Raw genomic sequence first — 21,077 nt, 5'->3', positions numbered from 1 at the left:
AGTCACCCACACATTAAAGAAGTTCTGCCTCATGTTCAGGTGGAATTTCCTGTGCATCCGTTTTCAGTCACCCCATTGACTGTTTGCCTGTGGCTTGGCACCCCTAAGAAGAACCTGGACACCGTCCCTTCAGATACTAATAGACATTGATGAGATTTCTTCTCACTTGTTTCTTCTCAAGACTGAACAGGTGCAGCTCTCTCAGCCTTCCCTCATAAGAGAGATGGTCCAACCCCTTAATCATCTTTGTCACCCTTCGCTGGACCTGCTCCAAGAGCTCCATGTCTCTCCTGTCCTGAGGAGCCCAGAACTGCACTCAGCTCTCCAGATGAGGCCTCACCAGGGCTGAGCAGAGGGGCAGGATCACCTCCCTCGACCTGCTGGCACTGCCTTTCCTAATGCACCCCAGGATACCTTTGGCTTTCTTGGCCACAAGGACACACTGCTGGCTCATGGACAGCTTGTTGTCCACCAGGACCCCCAGGTCCTTCTCTGCACAGCTGCTTTCCAGCAGGTCAGCCTCCAGCCTGTCCTGGTGCTTGGGGTTATTCTTCCCCAAGTGTAGGACCCAGCATTTGCCTTTGTTGAATTTCAGAAGGTTCCACTCACTCATCTCCATCTCTCCAACCTGTCAAGGTCCTTCTGAAGAGCTGCACAGCCCTCTGGGGTATCAGCCACTCCTCCCAGCTTTGTGTCATCATTCAACTTGCTTATGTGGAAGCAGCTTCTCTCATTAGAGGAGTGCTCGCAAACTTGTATCACACCTATACAATTTCCTTCAACTTTTTCTTTTCTTCTGATTTTGTCCCTACTACTGTAGTTTATGGAAGAGTTTGTTTTAAATACCTCTAGTGTGAAAAAAGGGGAGGGAATCCATACGAACAAGACATTTCAAGGTGCTCTACCTACATCTTTTACTGAAGAAGTCACTCTAAAATCAAAATGCCCTGTAGGCTTTAAACCTAATTCTGATTAGAACATAAACTAAGACAAACAACTTTCTAAAATAGAGGAAAACTGGTAACAATTTGAACCTGTCTAGGGGAAGTTACTAAAATAAATAGTTCCATGGCAGAAGTGTTGCACACCTTCAGTAAGTCCCACTTCAAAGCAGAACATGAACTTTTTGTGATGAAGTTACAGGGAACTGAGAAAATTCATAATACCTCTAAAGTGCTCAGATATTATGATGATATTACCCATGCAAATAATTAAATATATAGATTAATTTTCTTTTTCGCAATTGAGATCCCTGTTTAGCTCACAATTCTTTTTACTTCAGTCAATAACTTTTAAACCACTTCACTTTCAGTAGTCTCTTATCCTTAAAATTTCCAATTAAATTTATGGTTGGAAATTATAGAGCAGTATAAAAAAAAAAGATTGTCTTTTTCAGCTCACTCTATGGTATAATTCAACTGGCAGCCTACAGCCTGATTCCTCGGAGATCCTTGGACAGGGGAACAGGGGAAGCATTTCTCTATTTCCTGTGAATAGGCGAAAGCAGAAAGATAATGGCATATGCTGGAGTACTTTGCTCTGCACTCTTTGGGCAGATGCCACTCCTGCCATAGAGGCATTACCCATTCGTTTTCCTACTGTGGAGCAGCACAGTCAGCTGGAAAGGGACCTGGTGGACCTTGTTGCCACTCCACCTCTCTGCAGGAGTATGTAAAACTGCATATTCTCGACAATAAATATAGCTGTTTAAATGTGCAACTTCACCCTTTGTTCATACACCTTGACTACTGATAATGGCCTGAACTGGAACTCATAAGGGCCCATGGAACTGGAGAAGTCTTGGCATTCGTTTAAACTTTGTTGCAAGATCAAAAAGCCCTTGATACGCAAGCAGCAGCCGGGCAGGAGTGAAAACACAGAGTTGTCCTGGCAAATGACAGAAACATTTCTTAGGTGATCGTCTTTCAGGGGCAGTGTTTTGGAATAGGTTATGTTGCATAACTGCAGACTGTTTGTGCTTGGTTAAATAGGAGAGTAACCAAATCAAACAATCACAGAATGATAGAATGGTGGAAGCTGAAGGGACCTCTGGAGGTCACCTGCTCCACGTCTCCTGCTGAAGCAGGATCACCTAGAGACAGTTGTCCAGGGCCATGTCCACCGTACTACTGGTGTGGTCTCACAAGCACTGAATAAATGGGAAGGATCACATCCCTCTACACGCTGGCAATACTTAGCTGACTGTAGCCCAGGATAACATTTGCCTTCTTAGCTACTAGGACAAGTTGCTGGATCACACTCAACTTGGTCTTCAGCAAAACCTCCATGTCTTTTTCTGCAAAGCTGCCTGCCAGTTGGGTGGCACCCAGCGTATATTGGTGCATGGACTTGTTCCTCCCCAGGTCCAGGAATTTAAACTTCCCCTTGTTGAACTCCGTGAGATTTCTGTCAGCCCATTTTTCCAGCCTGTCAAGGTCCCTCTGGCTGGCAGCATGACCCCCTGCCCTATCAGTCACTCTTGCACTCATTCATACCAGTAGCAGAAAAACACATTGGTACACTTGAACTTTGTTTTAATTCATAGGTGGAGATAAGAAAAAGCAAACTGAAACACTGTACAGGTAGACTCTCCTGAGCATATTATGGGACAGAGTCAAAAATGGGATTGGTGGTAACTGATGCAAGTGATAATCTTTCAAACTATAACAAAAACTGGTAATAAAGGAAGGAGGGTGATTATTTTTCAAAGCAAGTTAGGGTTTGGGTTACGTTTTCTTGTTTGTTTGTTTTTTGGGTTTTCTTTAGATTTAAAGACATCTATATAATATCAGTGGGAATTAATGGATACATAGCAGGGAGATGGATTTGCACCTTGTTAGTGAGTCTGTTCCAGAAAATGCACATATTTCTGCAAGCAGAATGTGGTAAGGTAATACGGAAAGACAGAAAGAAAAGGATTTTATTCTTCACTACAAAGTAGTCATGACAAGCTTTTGTTTACTGTGATTACAAAGCCAATAATATAAAAAAGTGCCTTGCGGCCCAAGAACACCTTGGTGACCACAATAGATCATGGGCATGGATAGGTAGCAATGTACATAGTAACAGGGGATAAAGCACTGAGAAGGAAAGAAAAAGGATGTTGTCTACTTCCCAACTTTCTAGTCATCCAAATAAACAATTAGAAAACATCACATTTGTGTTTCTCAGCTTTTGCCTGCTCCACACCATTTCTTTCATCCCACTTCTTGGACAACTCAGTGTTTGAAAATGAAGTCTAAAAACTCAGTGAGTTTCTCCTGATTAAAGGACCATGAGGATCCAACTTCAAACCTTCATGCAAACAAAATAAATGGAGTCACTGTGTGAGGCAACTGCCACCATGCTGGGCTTATGATTCTGGCAGCTACTTTCAATATTAAGGAGCAGGAAACAGGATGACAGAGGCCTTTCTCTACATACCAGACAGATACTTTGAGCATTTTGTTAACATTCAGAAGAGTTTCTCTGTGGTCTCAGAGAAGAGAACAAACAAGAATAATACCATTTCTGTTTCAACTTCATCAGTTGATGATGATGACAGGGAAACAGGAAAGGAAGAGTGACCTTACCTGCTCTGCCTTCTGCTCATCAGCAGTACAAAGGCCTGGAAAGGCAGAGGGAAGCATAACACGAGAAATTCACATAACTACAGTCAGATCTAAAGAAAAAAAGAGGTATCTTTTTAGCCTGTGTCTCATCAGGCAAACTTTTATTAAGTACTATTCATACACTGTATCTGAATTGTAGTACGCTAAAACACATCAGCAAATATGAGTACAGTTATTATTCCAATTAATTTCTGTGCCTCCCCTGAAAGATATTAATTTGAGATCTAATTAAAAAAATGGGATAAACAATTCTTTTGTTGAAAGGATGATGAACAAGACTGGTACAAAGTTGATTAAAATAAGTAGAAATCGCTGCTTTCTAATGTGGGATTTTGGCTAATTCAGCGGGACACTGAACACCCATTTTAAAATCTTTTTAGCCCCAAGCAGGAGACATGAGAGGGAAAATCCCCTGCAGGGGGTAATGCAATGTGACCTCATTGGGACATTCCTACAGAGATGATAACAGAACATTTTGATCATGACAGGGCACCCTGCAAATGTACTAGTTAGCTAGGATTTGCTAAAAATTTTATGTGTGTGGCTTTTTTTGTTACAGAAGTGCCAATATTACATGCAGTTGTTATTGCAATACTAGTGGGAGAATCATATATTAACCTGATCTCTATAATATGAGAACCAGTCACAAAATTAAAGGGGATAAAAGCCTACCTGGAATCCTGGCATTGATTTTAAATGAAGAAGTAAGAGTTTACCACCCAAATGCCACTGAAAAGTACAAGCAGTTTGCATCCAAATCTAAATGTTGTCTAAATCTGACTAGGCTAAATGTTTACGTGCAGTTACATGCTCTTTTAATTGAAGAGAAACTGGAAGAGTCATAGATGAGCCTGAATCACAAATTAAATACCACAGGGCTAATTAGCTCCATCTAGAGCTTTTGTTTTACTGTAAACAAACATCTTTTAGCCTGCTCTATTTTAAGATGAAGACTGTACAGTGAGAAGTGGCTGTTCCTAAGATACTCATACCTCTGGGAGCAGTACTGAAAAATATACTCTGTATTCTTCAACTCTGACACAGAGGGATTGCCAGAGAGCTCAAACAGAGTGGCTGGGGCAGCGCAGTTACCCACTCTGCCTCTCACTTCATGCTGTAGCCTTACCCTCCCTGATGAACCACAGCAACTGTTTATCTGACTGCCCTCTAAACCAGATCACTCAAATGCTTGGGGTTAAAACTAACCCTGAGAAGTCACAGGAAAATAACTTCAGTGACCTAGCTCACTGGTTCAGCTCTCATTGAGCTGCGTCAGCAGAGCTGGGGGAGTTGGGACGGTGAACTGCAATGCAGTCTTCAGCATTTCCCAAGCATCCTTCCCAAATATAACATGTAATTACACCCTCCTCAGCCTCTGCAGCCCTGGAAGCTGGACGTTTCTTACTAAAAATCCCAAAAATAACAAGGCCATGCTTTGGCAATACAGTACATTTGGCTTCAGAGTTCTTCACAGATCGTGGATGTAATGTATTAATTCACTTTGCCAGTGGTGACAGGTGAATTTTTACCAGTTGGCTGTATCAGCAGTTGTCTGTTGCCCTATAGCCAGCATGCAGCCACTGTACCAACACATCATCATTCATTACTGCGAATCTATGCTCTGTTCAACGACCAAAGAAAAAGCAACTGTGAGCCTGTTCTTGATCCAGGCCAGATGCCTGTTTCGCAGCAACCTAGTCCACAGATCCACTGCTTGGGAGTGCGGAATTACAGGCTAGGCAGGGCTGGTGTGAAGCCTGTGCCTTACAGCTGGCTTGCCTCAGCTCTGTGCCAGCAGGATGGGCCCACGCGAGGAAGCCCAGCAGCTCTCACCCAGTATCGCGTCAGCTCGGCCGCAGGAGCTCTCAGTACTGCTGTGGCAATAGATACGGCGTCGTGCAAGCTTGGGAAATTGTTTTCATCCAGCTCTAACAGAGTTTTCCTTTAAAAATTTGCCCGCTGTGTAAGAGAGTGAAAGCAGTGATGGATTGCTTTCTACCTGGCAGCTGACACAGTCGGCAAAGGCCAACTGGAAAGGCCTTCTCGAGGAGGGAGAGCTGATGTGCCATTCCAAAAGCTGTACTGGAAGGGGAACTTTTCCATAAAAGGTAATGCCGCAGCTCAGAGACTTTGCAGGGAGATGTTGCAATGTGTCTAGGGCAGCTTCTGCGACAATCAGTTCCAAACCAATCCTGGTAAGAAGCATGGCTTAGGTTCAGACAACTGGTGCAGAAGTAGAAGGACAAACCCCCACCTCACCCTTTGGTCATCTTGTGACACAAATACACTTGGTGAGATTACTTTGCACTTTCAGAAGCAGTATTCACCTCCTTAACGGTATGGAGCCTTTGTACCTCCTTTGTACAGCCTTTGTCACTTTTCTTTTCAAGATTTTGGATCCCTGAATAGAGCCCACCTGTCTTTTCACTATCATATTTCTGATCTTTTTTTTTTTTTTTCCTGTTGATTATGCCCCTATTCCTTTGCAGATTCCAGAGAGGAGAAATGTCTAGCCAGGTTTTCTCTTGCAAACTACCCAAGAAAAGAAATGGAAGTATCTTGTAAATTCCAAACCAAGCCAGCATAAGCTAGTGAGTGCAAAGGACAGAAAGAACCGTAATATTCTGGAGATAAAATGCAAGGGTAAGAAAGGATTCTCTGTGTGTTCTTGCCCCCTTATGTGCATTTGAGATTCATTGCAGCCTTTAATTGCTGGTGCGGGTAGATAAAACAGAAGGGTTGAAGAAGAGAGCCAAGGAAAAAAATAATGGAAACCTGACCAGTGACAGGAGCTGATTACTGTTGGCAGACTGTATAGGTTTCAAATTCATGCTGTGACTTAGGAAATAAGTCCTGGCTGGGATGCATTTTTCTGGAATATCCCTAAGGAATATCTATCAGTGATTCATCTAAGCAGCCACTGGATATCATTACCACTCTACCAAAAATGAGGATAAAATAACAATCTGGAAGAAATGAAAGAAACAAGTGCCCCAGATTTTCTCTCCAGCTGTAGCAAAGAGATCACAAGGGTGGGTAAAGAAAGGAGGGGGGAAGGAGGAAAGGGCTGAACTTTTCATCTGCATGTCCTCAGTTTGCCTTTAAGCTGTGCACATCTAGTTTACTCTTGTCAGAAGCTACCACCACTGTACTTTGTAGCTCTCAAAGAAAGAGATAATTGCCTTTTTTACCAGTCACATGCTTACTAATACAGAACTTTATTTCTTTTTCCCCAGCCCTACACAGTAGGACCTCCATCATTCAAAATAGCATAAGCTTCACTAGAGATGTTAATGCACCATCCAGAGCAAATACAATGCACAGGCTTTGACAGGTTCACATTTTGAAGTCCCTTTTGAACTCACAGTTTCTCTCTTTTTTGTCAGATGTACAGTGGCCAATTATAAATTATGGCTCTTTCCTAAGGCCCCATCCCAACAGCTCCTATGGGTTATGTTCCTACTGGGTGTGCATTACATTAGGCTGATTTTATGTCTCCAAATCGTTCTTGGGCATTTTCCCTGATGTGGTGTTTACCTAATACATAACTAATCATATGGGAGAAAATAAAAGGGGAAATTAATGCTAGTAAGAAAGAGCCTTATAAACTCTTCTTTCTTTTTCCTTTTTTTTTTTTTTCAAGGACATGCCAAGAAACCTATTTTTATCCAGAGCATCAGATACTCAGCTGGACCTCTAACAACAGTTCACTAATTTACATCAGATTCCCCATAGGGTCTATTTGATTTGCAAGTTTAAGTAGAAGATTGTTACTGAAATCACCGTTCTTATATATAAATATATAGTTGATCCAAAGAGAATGTAAATATCTATCACAAACCAAATTCACCCTAGATTCTCTGAAACTTGCAGGAATTAACTGCAAGAATTACACTTTAGAGCTTTTAAAACAAGAGATAATTGCCTCTTTTTCTGTCATGGGTTTACTAATACAGAACTTTAGTTTTTCCCAATCCTCCACAGTGGGACTTCCATAAGTCAAAGTAATGTAAACTGTGTGAGAGATGCTAATGTTAAGCACTACAAAAATATTCAAATAGGCTATACAGTATTTCAAGTGTGAAACAAAGCCTGTGGGTTCAGGAAATATTTCCTCACCCAGTTCAAGGAGAACATGTAAACAGGATTTTTTAACTCTTCAGAGTCTGCAGTGGAGCTTTACTGTAATGCTAATCCCCATAGTACCTCAAGCCCTGGGTTCAACAAAGATGTAAGGTGAGCACTCCAGATTTGGGTGGACTACTCAGGTGCGTAAAGTTTATTCTGTTTCTATTAACTTGCAGAGCTGCAACCTAGGTCAATAAACTAGGATTTCTAACAGGAATTCCCCTGCATTACCATGGATCCTTGCTAGCATACTTATTTTCATTCAACTACAACATTGTCTTCTCCTACAGAACTCCACCTACTTCACTCTAATTCCTGCTAAATGTTTTCTACCCTAATAGAAGGCCAGCTGAACAAAAGAGAATCTGTATTAGAAATATGGATCTATATTAGATCTATATTTCTATCTAAATAGAAAGAGGATCTAGTAGAGGATGTTTAGCTTTTTCCTTTTCAGTATACTACCTATTAACGGGATCTAGGTGTATCCCACAGTGTTGCAGTTCCTGAAATAGCTACAGGAAAAAGAGACAGTGAAATGCAGAAGGCAGTGTGTTAATTCTCTTGTGAATTACTATCACAGTTTGCTACTAATTGAGAAAGTAAATAAAAAAGGTCCTGACAATATGTTCTTTCCTAGTGGGGACTATTCTCATTAAATGCAAAATAAAAGGTTGCCGCTTCTCTTTCTGACTGGAAATTCTTAACAGAGGAGAGAATGCTTCTCTTCATTCAAGGAAAAATGACCCAAAATTATATTAATACCAGGCTGAGTAGCCAGCTGCATTATGCAGTTTCAATATTTCCTTTGCATTTCACAGCAACTATTAGGGAGCTGCCTCATCCTTAGGGACATTACTTCTAATGTCACACACAGGGTAGTTGTGCAACTCCATTTGAAGGGAATATAAAAAATTCTGCCAAGAGTTTGGCTCCTGGTTTCTACAAGTTCCTTGAAAGTGCCAGGGCTTGAGGATGCAGGCTACAGGATGAGTGGGAAACCAAGTAAGCAACCCTGGAGCATTAGGATGAGGGGTTACAAGTTACCAGCATGGAAGCAGATGAGGTGGAAATCTTAAAAACATTGCAGCCTTCTAAGAAAAGTATATGAATTTACAGACACTGCATGGGCATTTGTACATTTTCAGCTGCTATCACACCTTCATTTGAAATTTAGAGATCTGCTTAAATTCAAAATACCCCTGCCTTCTTAAGATGCAGACTGAGATTAGTGTCACTGTCCTACAGTAACAAAAGTTTTACAGCCACAAGAGATAGGGACAAGAAAGTTATGAAAATGTTCTGGTCACTGGACTTCATAAACTGGAATCACAAAGTTCACCTGGTGGCTTCAAAGAAAGGCATAAAGAGCTGCAATTTCCACTGTTTAGATGAAGGCTTTTGTGATGAAGCAGATAAGAGGAATTCCAAAAAGAAGGAAGTGGGAAAAAAGACCTGTTGTAGAGAAGAATAAAGTAGCCCATGTGAAACGTCATCAAAAACTTTGCTAGGCCCCTGCCTTCAGCCAAACATCAGGAGCAGCAAATTATGTTCTTAGATAAAGGAAGTAAGAATACAAAGAACTCACGAAGATGTGGTGTAAAGGGTGTTTATTTCTTCTGGGATGACAATATCAGTTGTCAAGTAGAAAGGCAGCAGCAGATTCACTGATTAGCTCAAGTAAATGCTAATAAGAAACTCTAGGTCACTTCAAATTCTGTATATAGCTAGAGAACAATCTTTCACAAGTGTCCTGGGGATTTTTCATCATTTTTACTACTATGCTGCTACACAATTTCTGCTGAAAAGGGAATGTATCTCTTAATGTGCAATATGACACTACATTTTTTCCAGTGACACAGTCATCTGAAAAGTTTCCCCCAACCACCACCCTCCTGTACACACACAGAGGTGCAGTGGTTCACAATACTCTCAGATTTACCACTGTAACAGGTGACTCAAACGGTCCAAGTTACAAAACTAACTTTGTCAAGAGTAATTTGTGACCATCTTGATTTCTGTGACCAGGTTACAGCACATACCATTGATGGTTTGATGACAAAACTGGGGAGGGGGGAGCAGGGGCAGAGGCAGGAATGACGAGCCCATAGGTAGAGGGAGAAATGACTTAAACTGCTTTTTTAAGAAAAATGCCATATGCATTTGCAGCCTTAGTGTAAGGGAGGTTTGTGCGTGTGTGCGTGGCTGGGCGTGTGCGCGTTGCAGAATTCAGCACTGGTGTAACCCCACAGGTCACTGCAGCCACACAAGGAACATACTTGGGACTATATGAATCAAAAAGTGGAGGAGATGGAGGAAAGCAAAGCACCACTTTTTAGAAAACTACTCAAAAATTATCTACTATTAATTGTGTAAATAACCTAGCCTAACAGTGTATGTGTCAACATTGGTATCAGGAAAGATGAAGATTTGGAATAAGTCCTAAGCCTGAAAAGGAGGAACTGATCAGCCTGGGGGGAGTGACCTGTGGTACTCAGCAATACTTATCTGAGAACTGAAAAAGATATGTCTGCATATCTTTCTTTAAAACCTTTGGTAGGAACCAGCCATGACAGGCACTCTGAATAAGGGGAAAAAATAGTGGTGTGAGCTAGAGCAGAGTAGGAGCCAGGTTTGGATTTTATCCCCAGATTTAACTGAACCACCGCATGAAACTTAACTCACTTCATCTATTCATTTACCTTTTCAGCATTTGCCTTTCATCTCTATTTAGGTGACAAATCCTTTGGGCCAGGAAATCTGCAAACGGATGTGTGTATGTGTGCACTACTGAAAAATACACTGTGATTTTGATGTATTAATTATTTGCATGACTTTTTTAGTGCTTTTTCTCCCATTGCACTAGGTATGTGCAAGCTGAGGTAGAAAAGAGAGTTATTTCTCCACAGGTTATTAAAATACAAAGTATGTTCATGTCAGACTCACAAGCAAGTTATTACTGCACAGTGAGTAGCCTACATCATCTGAGGCATAGTACCTGTTCACAGAGGCACTCTTAGTCATGAACAAATGGAAGATAATTCTTTTAACCCAGTCCACACTGAAAAGGGATTGAGAAAATCAAATTACATGGTATTCTCTACCATCTGCGAGTACATACAGACAGTCACTGTGGCTCAGGCAGTGACAAGGAACTGGTTAAACCATGGCAACTTACACAGAAAGTCTGAGCCCTTAGAGAAGAGAGAATCAATGGATGCAAACAGACAGGGGACTGGTAGGAACAAATACTGGCTTCACACAAATAAGGAATAGGTTTCGTGGCCAAAGTGGGGTTTTGTGACAACAAATGCAATCATGTAGAAGAGTTCTGCAGGTTACACAATAAATTAAAAGGATTTTTTAACAGAAAATTAAGTACTTCTTGAAAAATGTGTATATATATCTTGTAAAATATTCCCAAAGCATCCAAAGCTTTGACAGATATGGAAAAATGCATTGCCTTCTAATTTTGCTACAATAACATTGCATGTGGAAAGGGCTAATAGCTCCAGATTCTGACTAGTGCCCATGACTAACAACTCCTACAACAGCAGCATCAGATTATCACTGATAACCTTTCTTATTGGTTCCAGGGAAGTTATCAAGATTCTGACTGCAGCTGGATGACAGAGTGAAATTTGATCGTGAACTGATTTTATTGTATAATGATTATTCAGCTAGAGGGATAGAATGTGATTTTTCATTTGCTGCAGTCCCATGCATGCAGATGTGTGCTGGCTCCTCATTTATCCTAATGATGTAAGCATTAGTTTTTAAAGACCATACTGGTTGAAGTTTAGTTGATCTTCATGGTGTGTTGCATGGAAGCAGTCTCTGTCCTTTCAGGCCTTTTCTAGGGCAAGTTGAAGTGCTGGTTGCTTGCAGGAATGATGATTAGTGCAATTATAACTTCATGTACCTGTTGAGGCAATGAAACTCCCGAGGCATTAGCTGCTATTTACCCATCTTATTTGTTACGCTGACATTTTTATGCTTCTGTCAGGAATGATCAATCCGACATATTGGGAATGCAAAAGGTGAAGGATGCTGTTATATTATTTTTAACAGCAGAGTTTCTTGGTAGTTTGCCATGAGTGAGGGGTGAAGCCTGAAATACAAAGGTTTGGTTCAGCTGAACATATTTAAGCTATCTGTGTGTGAAACTTACCTGCCATCCTTCAGCTTGTTATTTCACAAAACAATTCTGTAATTACTGACTCCAAAAGCAACATAACAACAGCTGTTCTTGCGATATTTTAATACCACTGGAATTAGGAGAGCTAAGAAATTCAGAGGTATATGACAGTTTTGAAAATATCTATTTCAGTATGAGTTCAATCCAAAATGAGATTGTTTTCGCTATCCCTAGGCAAAAAAGGCATGGACTAAACACTGAAGGAAAAACTGGTGAGGGACCATGATGGTCAGGATTATTCACCTCAGATCTAAAGCTATTTCTTAAAGAAAATCTGTGTTTCTTTGAAACAGTTTACATGTACCCAGAGAAGCAAAAGGATAGCATGGTAGTTGACTAGAAAATCAAATTTCCAGAATAGTTTTGAAAATAAATTTTCATCTTCAACCTAGACAAGAAGACCAAAGTTCCAGTTTGTTCAGAGGAACTGCACAATTAATGAATAATTACAACTATTTTAAGATAAACCAAAAATGTTATTACTATTTTCTAATTACCATCATTCCCTGACTTTCACCACTGAAATGGGGAAAGACAGACATTCAAGAAACCATGAAACTGCAGGAATTTGCAGTACCAGGTTCCCTACTTGGGAAGCAGCTGAGAAGTTCAGGCAGCAAGCTAAGAAAAAACAGGAAAGTTTCACAATGTTTCCACAAAATCAGCAAGCTCTGATTCACATTTTGTTTTCTTTGTTAATGTAACATTATCTCGCAGTGGGAATCTTTGTCATCCGAAAATATCTATGGGATAGGCAGAAATGGAGTAGTTCCTCATGTGGCTTATGAAGGAACCAACCAAACCACCTGCTGCTTTTCTTCATCACTTCTAGAAGGGGCTAAAACATTTAAAAAACTCCAATTAGAACAAGGTATTCAGGGTAATTGGAATAATCTCCTTCTACAGTTTTGGAGGCCTCACTGGAAGAAGAACATTGACAAAGAACAAAACTTCAGAGACTGAGAACAAATATGCTACGCAGGGCTGCATGCAATCACTGGGATCCATTGGGCAAACCATCACTCTTCCAGTGGCCAAGCAGACCAGGAGGAATTGACAGAAGATGGGAAACTGGTTTGTGCTATGTTTCTTAGGTATTTGCATCAAACTAGGACTAGGAAAACACCAGGGCTGTTTCAGTGCTATGAGAAGCACATCTTGCTTGAGGAATGCTAAAATGTAACATTTTCTCAGCCCTTACAATCACCTGGCTAATCCTTGATCACTGCACATAGATTTACAGGACTGGGCTTAGACTTGAAAGATGTGGCATTCAATCTTGAGAAAGCAAGGCTCCCTGCCCCTAGGAAAAAAAAACCAGAAAAGAGTGAAGAGAAATTCTCTTAGACTGAGGTTTCCCCTTTATAAATTCAGAGTAAGGTCCCTCTTCATTTTTTTGAAGAGGCTCGGCAAACTGAAGTGTGGCGTTACGAAGTGAGACATTCAGATTGTTTCATAAATACTGCAGCTTGTAGTGAACCATAAGTGGCTGTTTAGTCTTTAAACCCCACATAGACATCTTCTATTGTATTTCACCTAAATAGCTTAGAGAATATCATCATATATTCCTAGCTCACACTGTATTTCATTTTTGTGCTGGTGACTGAGATTCACGGGCATTTTGGTCACAGTCTGCAGGGTTTGGACATTCCACAGAGACTGCAGAGGCAGAAGTTGCCACTTGGGATCTTCATTCTGGCTAATTCATTGTCAGTTCATGGGCAGGAATGCTTGCTTAAGAGAAGAGCCACAGACAAGATAGGTGTCAGATGGTATGTTTTACCTGGAGTACCCATTCTGATTTCTAAATATGAGATTGGTTCAAGAGCTGCAAAAAATGTTTGTCCCCTTTCCAGTCTTGGAGTCTTAGACTTGCAAACATTGAGTTGTTCTTTGAACCTTCTTATATTCTCCACCTCATGGCAGGGAAGTTGTTTTCAGCCAATGCTGATCTTGATCAATTTTCACAGTCCTAGCTGAGCCTCACTCAGCTAATGTATCAGGTATACAAGACTCCTCATTGGTTAATGATGTGATCTAATCTGCTAATTCTATTATCATTATAGCTGTCAATAGAAGAGGGCTGAGGAAGAAAAGCACCATCCTGACAATATCTCTCAAAAATGAAAGAAGTTTTCTTCACACAGCTATGGACTTCAGTTTGTGAACCACAAATTCATATAATTGATTAGAAGATAAATATCTTACACACATGTTATGGAGAACACAACAGTTCCTGCACTAACGTTTCCTTTTTAACAAAAACACAGAAGTCCTTGGATATTAATAATTCCACTCTGTCTGAAAAAATAAAATAAAATAAAATAAAATAAAATAAAATAAAATAAAATAAATAACAAAAGCAGCCTTATTAAAGCTAACCAGAATATGACACATCTAGGAATGAATAATGCCCAAGGAGACCTCAGGGTTAGAGTGGGCAGTGAATCGACAATGCAATATGGCAGGGAATAAGAAAGCCTGCAAATGTGGTCTGTCATAAAGAGAGATAGACTGTGTCCAGATAGCTCCCGTGGGAATGCTCTGCAAATACTCACTGAGTTCCTGACCTGTCATTGCTGAAAAAAAAAGAAAATAATGAGGGAACTAGGGGAAGTTCAAAGAAGAGCAACCAGAATGATCTGCAGGCTTGAAAAACTCAGCTGTGGAAAGACTAAAATGGCCAGATAATGGCAGTGGTACATACCTAAGTGGGTTTTCTAGGTGATTTGCTCAAGTAGAGTTCACAAATATATGCAAAGCAGAATCCAGCTTCTTTACACTGCTTTGCCTTTTGTAGGTATCATACAGAGTTCTTAAAAGAAGAATTCTGCCAACACAGTGACTGTGGGGAATAGCTTGAAGGCTTTCTTAAGGAGCCTGTTGTCCACAAAAATCTGATTGGTCACCTGGTGTTCAACAAGACAATAATTACACACTCAAGAGAGACATTGATTATTTATTTCACAGTTGTACAAGCCTGGGTGCTTGGTGGTATTCCACAAATCAAGCACACCAACTATCAAATTTTTACTATTTATACATTTCAGCAAATGAATTAGTGTTCATTGGCTACAAGTTACATAGTTCTCTATTAATTAGTATCCTATCTTCTGTTGGTTAATGATTCTCTTGCTTCTCATGCCAATTAATCTGCATGCTTAATCTTTCTTTTCTTTTGAGTTGTTGGATTTCTTGGGTCGATGGTCCGTGAGTTGGCACTCATGGTCTCTCCCTGCCAGAATTACCTTTTACCCAGTTGGAGCTGCTTTCAGCACAATTGCTGAGTTAGCTTTATTAGTTTATTCCTTACCTTGTCTCCCAGTTGTCCTTGTGGCCTGCAAATTCTGCATTCTTTGTGTCCACTATCAATGGATATCCTTTTTCCCAAGCTCTGGTAACTTTCCCCTAGGTCGGAGATCACTGTAGCACGTCAGGCCCTAAACCTTAACAAGGCAATTCTACCAACAAGTAATTTGTTTTTCTAACACCTGGACATCACTTAGAGTGCTTGTTAGCTGTGTTTCATGGATTAAATCTCCCTTCTTGCTGATTGGTCTTGAGAGTACACAAAGATCAAACTTTAAAGAACAACCTTCCTTAAGAAAATTTTACATTGTCCACATTTTGGAACAAGCCCAGCACCAGTTTCAGCTATGCTGTGGAGATGGTGCTGCAGCACTGTAGAAATTACAGCACAAGCAGCAAGATTGCTACCTGAATTCCTGGTGCTCAGGGTATTTAAATCATACTAAAGCCTTGACATAGTTCAGAAACAGGACACAAAGATGGCTTAGAGCCAGCACAGACCCATTCTTAAGACATAGAGCATGCAAAAATTGTGAAATTGTGGGTAGGAGCAAGGGAAGAAAAAGGAATAGAAGAAGAAAGAAAAACAAGATGACTTTAGATTTACTAGCAGTGAAAAAAATCATAAAGGTCAAATATAAGACTGTGGAGATGTGAGAGGCAAACGGCAGAAAGCTTCACTTCTTGCAACATTTGCCATGAATCTTAAGGGGACACTGTGCAGCTGAATTGGAGTGGACTCTTGTCAGGTAAATAATAAACTGGCAGGCAATTTCCATCTTGTGATTTAATATTTAGGTTAAGAAAACCTAAAGCCTTATTTCAGGCTGTATTTAGGGGCTTGTGGGGGGGAGAGGTTGTACAAAATGCATGTGTGCAGAGAGGCTCCACGAGTCCCACAGCAAAAGCTATGATTTCAGACCGTTCTGCATTAAGATTACTGAGAACCTCCTCAGTGGGGAGCCCTCTGGGAAGAGAGGGACCAAGCAAAGGCAGGCACCTGGAAAATCCCCCTCCGCTGCTTTCCATTCACATAGAAACCGCCACATGCGATCACCCCCACGAAGTGCCATCTCCATTAAAAATTCACCGAAATATCTTGATTCATCAAGTCCAGGAACTTCCTGGGAAGTGTGGGAAAAGACCAGCGGGGCATCTCAGGTGTCGAGAGAAGGACTTAAGACCAGCTCGGAGGATGAGAAGCCGCACAGCACAAACACACAATTCAAACAGAGGAACATGCTTCTGCCTCCTCTTTATCCCCCCTCCCCCGATTTTATTCCGCTTTAGCTATCGCTACCAAACGATTGGGAAGAAGCTGGCGCCTCTCCACCTCAAGCACGGAGCTGCTCTCTCGGGGGGAAGGGGGGCTCCCTGGCACAGCCCTCCCCCTCTGCCCTCCCACCGCATTCAGTTGCAAATCCCTGCCCGCCCGGAGGAATCGGCTCCGCGCCCGCTCCGCGCCCCCCCGGCCCCAGTGCGGCAGCTCCGGCGGCCCCGGCAGCCGCAGCGCCGGCGCCAAGGGTGCGGGTGCGCGTATGTGCGGGTGTGTGTGCGCGCCTGCCAGGGAGCCAAGCGGAGAGGGAGGAGGAGTTTGGCTTTTTTTTTTTTTTTCCCTCCCCTCCTCCTTTTTTTTTTTTTTTATTAATCAGGAGCAGTGAATGGAAACCAATCAGATAGAGAGTCCCCTCGGCTCGGGCTGCCTGCATGCCGGAGTTAAAAAGTGCTGCTGGCCGAGCGGGAGCCCTAGTGCGAGGCGGGGAGGCTGAGCGGCGGGAGAAGGGGCCGGGGAGCTGCGCTGCCGCGCCGCCGACCCGGGCGAGGCTCGGCCGCGTCGTCCCTGCGTGCCGGTAAGGAGATGCGGCTCTGCACCTCTGGAGGGGCAAGTTGTAGCTCTCATCAGCCAGCTGCCTTCTGCCTTTTTTTTTTTTTTCCCCTCATTCTTTTTGCCGTGTTTATTGGGAATGCTAATTAAGGGGGAGGGGGGGCGGACGGACGGACGGGGGGGACAGCACTTATTTTGCAAAGTTGGCAGCTGTCTTGCGGAGGGCTCTGCCCCCGCCGCCGTGCCGGGGTGACCCCCCCGGGGCTCCGCGCCCTGCCCGATGCTCAGGGGCGTGTGGGACCATGTTTGCTGGCGCTGTAAGTCAGGCGAAGGGATGCGGCGTTTTCCTGGGATTGTCATAGCCAGCAAGACACTTCGGGCGAGGAGAGGTGGTGAGAGCGGGCGAAGGGTCGTGTGTGCTTGGAAGAGAATAACAGTAATAATAAGTAATAACAACAACAAAATGATGAATAGCTAGAAAATAATAATTTTAAAAGTCTGTCTCGGTTTCTTGATACTGCCTAGCTGCTGTGAAATGAATACAGGGCAAACCCTTCGGATCATGAGCGAAATCTGAGGCAAAGTGCAGAACTGAATGTAGAGCACAGTTGAAATGAGGCGCTCCCTCAGTGAAAAGAAGGGGGCAGAGCGGGCAGATCTGGGGACGTTACAGGAATTGACAAATGTGAAGTCTTTTATTTGATAAAAGAACGGGCTGGGGAGTGCTGGAGGAGGTGGAAATAAGAGGGTGGGCGTACAGGCATTTTTACAGGAAAGAAGTTGGATAATTGCAGATAGCAAGCACTGAATTTGGTGGTGTAGTAAATGTTTTAAGGAGCTGGTAACATACTTTCTGTGTCAGCTAGGTTGAACTATTTATGTATTCCTATGTATATAGCACCTACTTAGATGCACACCGAGGAAGACAGTTTGCATACTACATCTGTGTATTCTTATGCAAAAGGTTGAGTCAAGAGGTAAGCAATAGCAGTAGAGGTCAGTGGCTGTGGAAAGGAGTCCTGTCACTGCTGCAATAAAATCCATATTTTACGGAGAGTTAAATGCAGTACTTTTTAAGTGCAAGTGGATGGTCACCTAAGTAACTCCTGATGACATTCAAGGTTCGAGAAGTTTAACGACCGAAATTACTCCCAGCACGATGGCACAGCTACTACTTTTATACAAATCAAGAAGACAGGGCACCTTTTTCCTTTTACTTGTGTGTGGTGTGGGATTTTAAAGTTCTGTTAGCACTGCATGGGAGATTGAGTAGTACAAGTTACTTACAGAGTGTAAGGTCAGTCCTTTCTCCAAATTTACTCTTCTTCTAGAACAGCTGGAATAGAGAGTATGGTTCTTGTCTGTTCAGGAATCTGTGAGGATGGAATGTACATCCTATGTGTGTACCTCATGAGCTACACACATGAACATTTGTGCAAGGAGAACATTACAATCAAGAGCAAGGTTATTTCCATTCCCTTTTGTCACAGGACTGTGTGTAGTAGCATTCTGGAAATGACATAATTCCAAGGGAATGAAATTGCTTGATCGTGCAGACCTCTTTGGTTTTAATCAAAATAGACATAGCTCTTCCAGTCAAGATAAAGGCTTATCTCCTGTATTTGCTGGGCTGAAATGTCTGTTACGCAGACAGTTCTGTGCAAAAGTACTTGCATGTTACTTAAAACATTCCATAAAATTGATTAACATCTGTTCCTGAGCAATATAATGCTATGGGTAATGGTGCATCCTTATTCATTTCTTTTTTTCTAATTCCTGTTTAAAGGCAATAAGTTTGCATGTCACAGGAGAGTCGGGTAGGGCTCGGAGGCTTGTGATCACGATTAAGTAGATTCCTTTATCATGGATATATACAGTTTTAAAGGCCTGGCAGCAATGACACAATTGGATAGCTCCTTTAAAGAGCCCAAACATGCTAATAAAGACTGCAAGGCTGAATCTCTTTTTCCTCTCCTCTCAGATGTTATCTGACACAGCACCAGTAAATATATAATCTCATATGCTTCTGGCTTTCAGCTGCACCATAATCTTTCTGGACATATTTCTAGTGGTTTGCAGTTGACTTTTGAGCTGGGGGAGGGAAGAGGAAAGCAGCCAGTCTTTTCAGAATAACGTAATCAGAGCAGCAATACTTTTTTTTCCCTTTTTTATTTCCCAGGGAAAATGGCATTGATTCAGTCCTGTTGTAGCTCTCTGCAATTATCCTTTGCAGCCATTTAAGTAACTGGGGTCCCCGTAGGGACTTATTAGTCCCTCTAGGTATTTTAGTTTTCACACCAGTTCACAGCTCTTGCATATCTCCATGCCAGCTCTCTAAAGATTACATTTATAGACATGGTCATCATTTTCTAACCAAGTTGTTCAGCTAGAAATGTGCATCTTAACTTCTGACTCTTCTCTCCCTCCCTCCCTCCCTCCCTCCCTCCCTTCTTTCCTTGCACAGCTCTTCCATGCAAACAGTAACCTGCCGCTCAAGGCAGCCTTCCCTTTCATAAAGTTTGCATTTTGCCATCTGCTGTTTCAATAATATTTAGTTGAGAGACTTCCTTCAAAACAAAACATACACATGTTAAAAAATGTGGGATTTTTTTTCCCCTGCTTTCTGCAGAATATCTCAAAAGTAATGTGAACTTGATAGAAGTTATGAATATGCCTGTACTCTCACCAGCTGAGATCTTTCACTAAACGAGCAACCCTCTTCTCAAGGGCACACTGGGTTTCTCTGGGCAGGAGCCTTCCTCCAGACCACTGTCCCCTCAAGTGTGCTACATTGTCTTTTCTTTGACTGAAGAAGTTTTCAGCATGCTGATATGCTGCTTATTAATAGAATCCTGCAGTATTTTGGGGTTTGGAAGGAACCACCGTTGGGTTTTCTGGTGGATGCCTGTGTGCTATGTGGTGGTCAGGCAACATTTATCTGTTGTTAAATGAAATGGTGGTCCCTGTCTCATGCTTAACTGAATTTTTCAGTGTGTCACCTGCCCTTTGCTGACTACTTTTAAATTATGTTACCTTTCTAGTGCAATCTTGCACTAGATGGCTCAAGATGTGCAGGAAATTATTTATGGATCTCCTTGGAAATGGTGGCTAATTACTAAAATGAAAGGTAGCTGAAATCTATAAAAAAGAGTGGGTAGAATGCACTGGAAGCAGCAGGCCCCACTGTGATGGTGCCTCATCTTACATAATGGTTGCAATTCCTCTAGTGGCTCTGCTGCAATTATACCAGAATGAAGTAGAATTGGTTTTCAGTATCTTTTGATTATCATAAGTGTGCGGGAAGGGCTTTGCCTTGGAAGCTGGGTGTTAGGGAGACTTCTTCATTAACCCTTTGAAGACTTAGATAGCTGCAGTAACTGTTCCTATGTCTTCAAAAGCTTTGCGTCATTTGGGGTTTACTTATTTTTTCCTTTTTCTTTTTCCTGTATAATTTCTTGGGTTCATAGCTCTTAGAAACAGGGCTGATAAACTCAGTTTTGGTTATCCTGACTGCCATGGTGGGGCCAAATTCAGGATCTTTTCAGCATAAATCTTTAAAGTGAGTGCCCCATCCTGGGCACGAAGCGAAGAGTTCTGCAGCACACAGAGCAAATCTCTTCTGCTGACTCTGTGCAGGATTCAGTTTGCAGTATAAACACAATTCTCCAGTTTAGATGTGTTCTGCTTGAGATAAAAATCCAGTAGCAGCTGGTTTGCTCATGCTGCATGCTTAGTCATGGCAGACCTTTCCAAGGGGTCTGAAAAAACTATGCTGAGTGAGGAGAAAGGTATGGCATCTTGCATTGTTTCGTTTGGAATGGGGAGAGATGAGATGTAGACTGAACATTTAGTATTAAATCCAGCTGTTAGCTGTTTTTATTGTGTAACAAAAGGTACAGGGCAGATTATTAGTCCCTGTTTTAAAAAACACCTTTGGAGAATGCATAATTAATGCAAAACATCAGCAGAAAAAGTCATCCTCTCTGAGTTATGCTGTGAGTGATGC

At 41.9% G+C, this 21,077-nt stretch overlaps 1 protein-coding gene across 1 annotated transcript in view; it reads left to right on the top strand.

Annotated features, from left to right (window-relative positions):
- Positions 1–17,030: 17,030 nt before the first annotated feature.
- CDH6 (cadherin 6) overlaps positions 17,031–21,077 on the top strand; it is a 98,421-nt gene continuing 94,374 nt past the window's right edge. Inside the window, exon 1 of the mRNA XM_069008308.1 lies at positions 17,031–17,096. The gene's annotated coding sequence lies outside the window, so the exon portion shown is untranslated. The remainder of the gene's footprint in view (positions 17,097–21,077) is intronic.

Source organism: Aphelocoma coerulescens, chromosome 2 (assembly GCF_041296385.1).
Source record: "Aphelocoma coerulescens isolate FSJ_1873_10779 chromosome 2, UR_Acoe_1.0, whole genome shotgun sequence".
Classification (NCBI taxonomy): Eukaryota; Metazoa; Chordata; class Aves; order Passeriformes; family Corvidae; genus Aphelocoma; species Aphelocoma coerulescens.
This window is presented reverse-complemented; position numbering and strand designations above follow the sequence as displayed.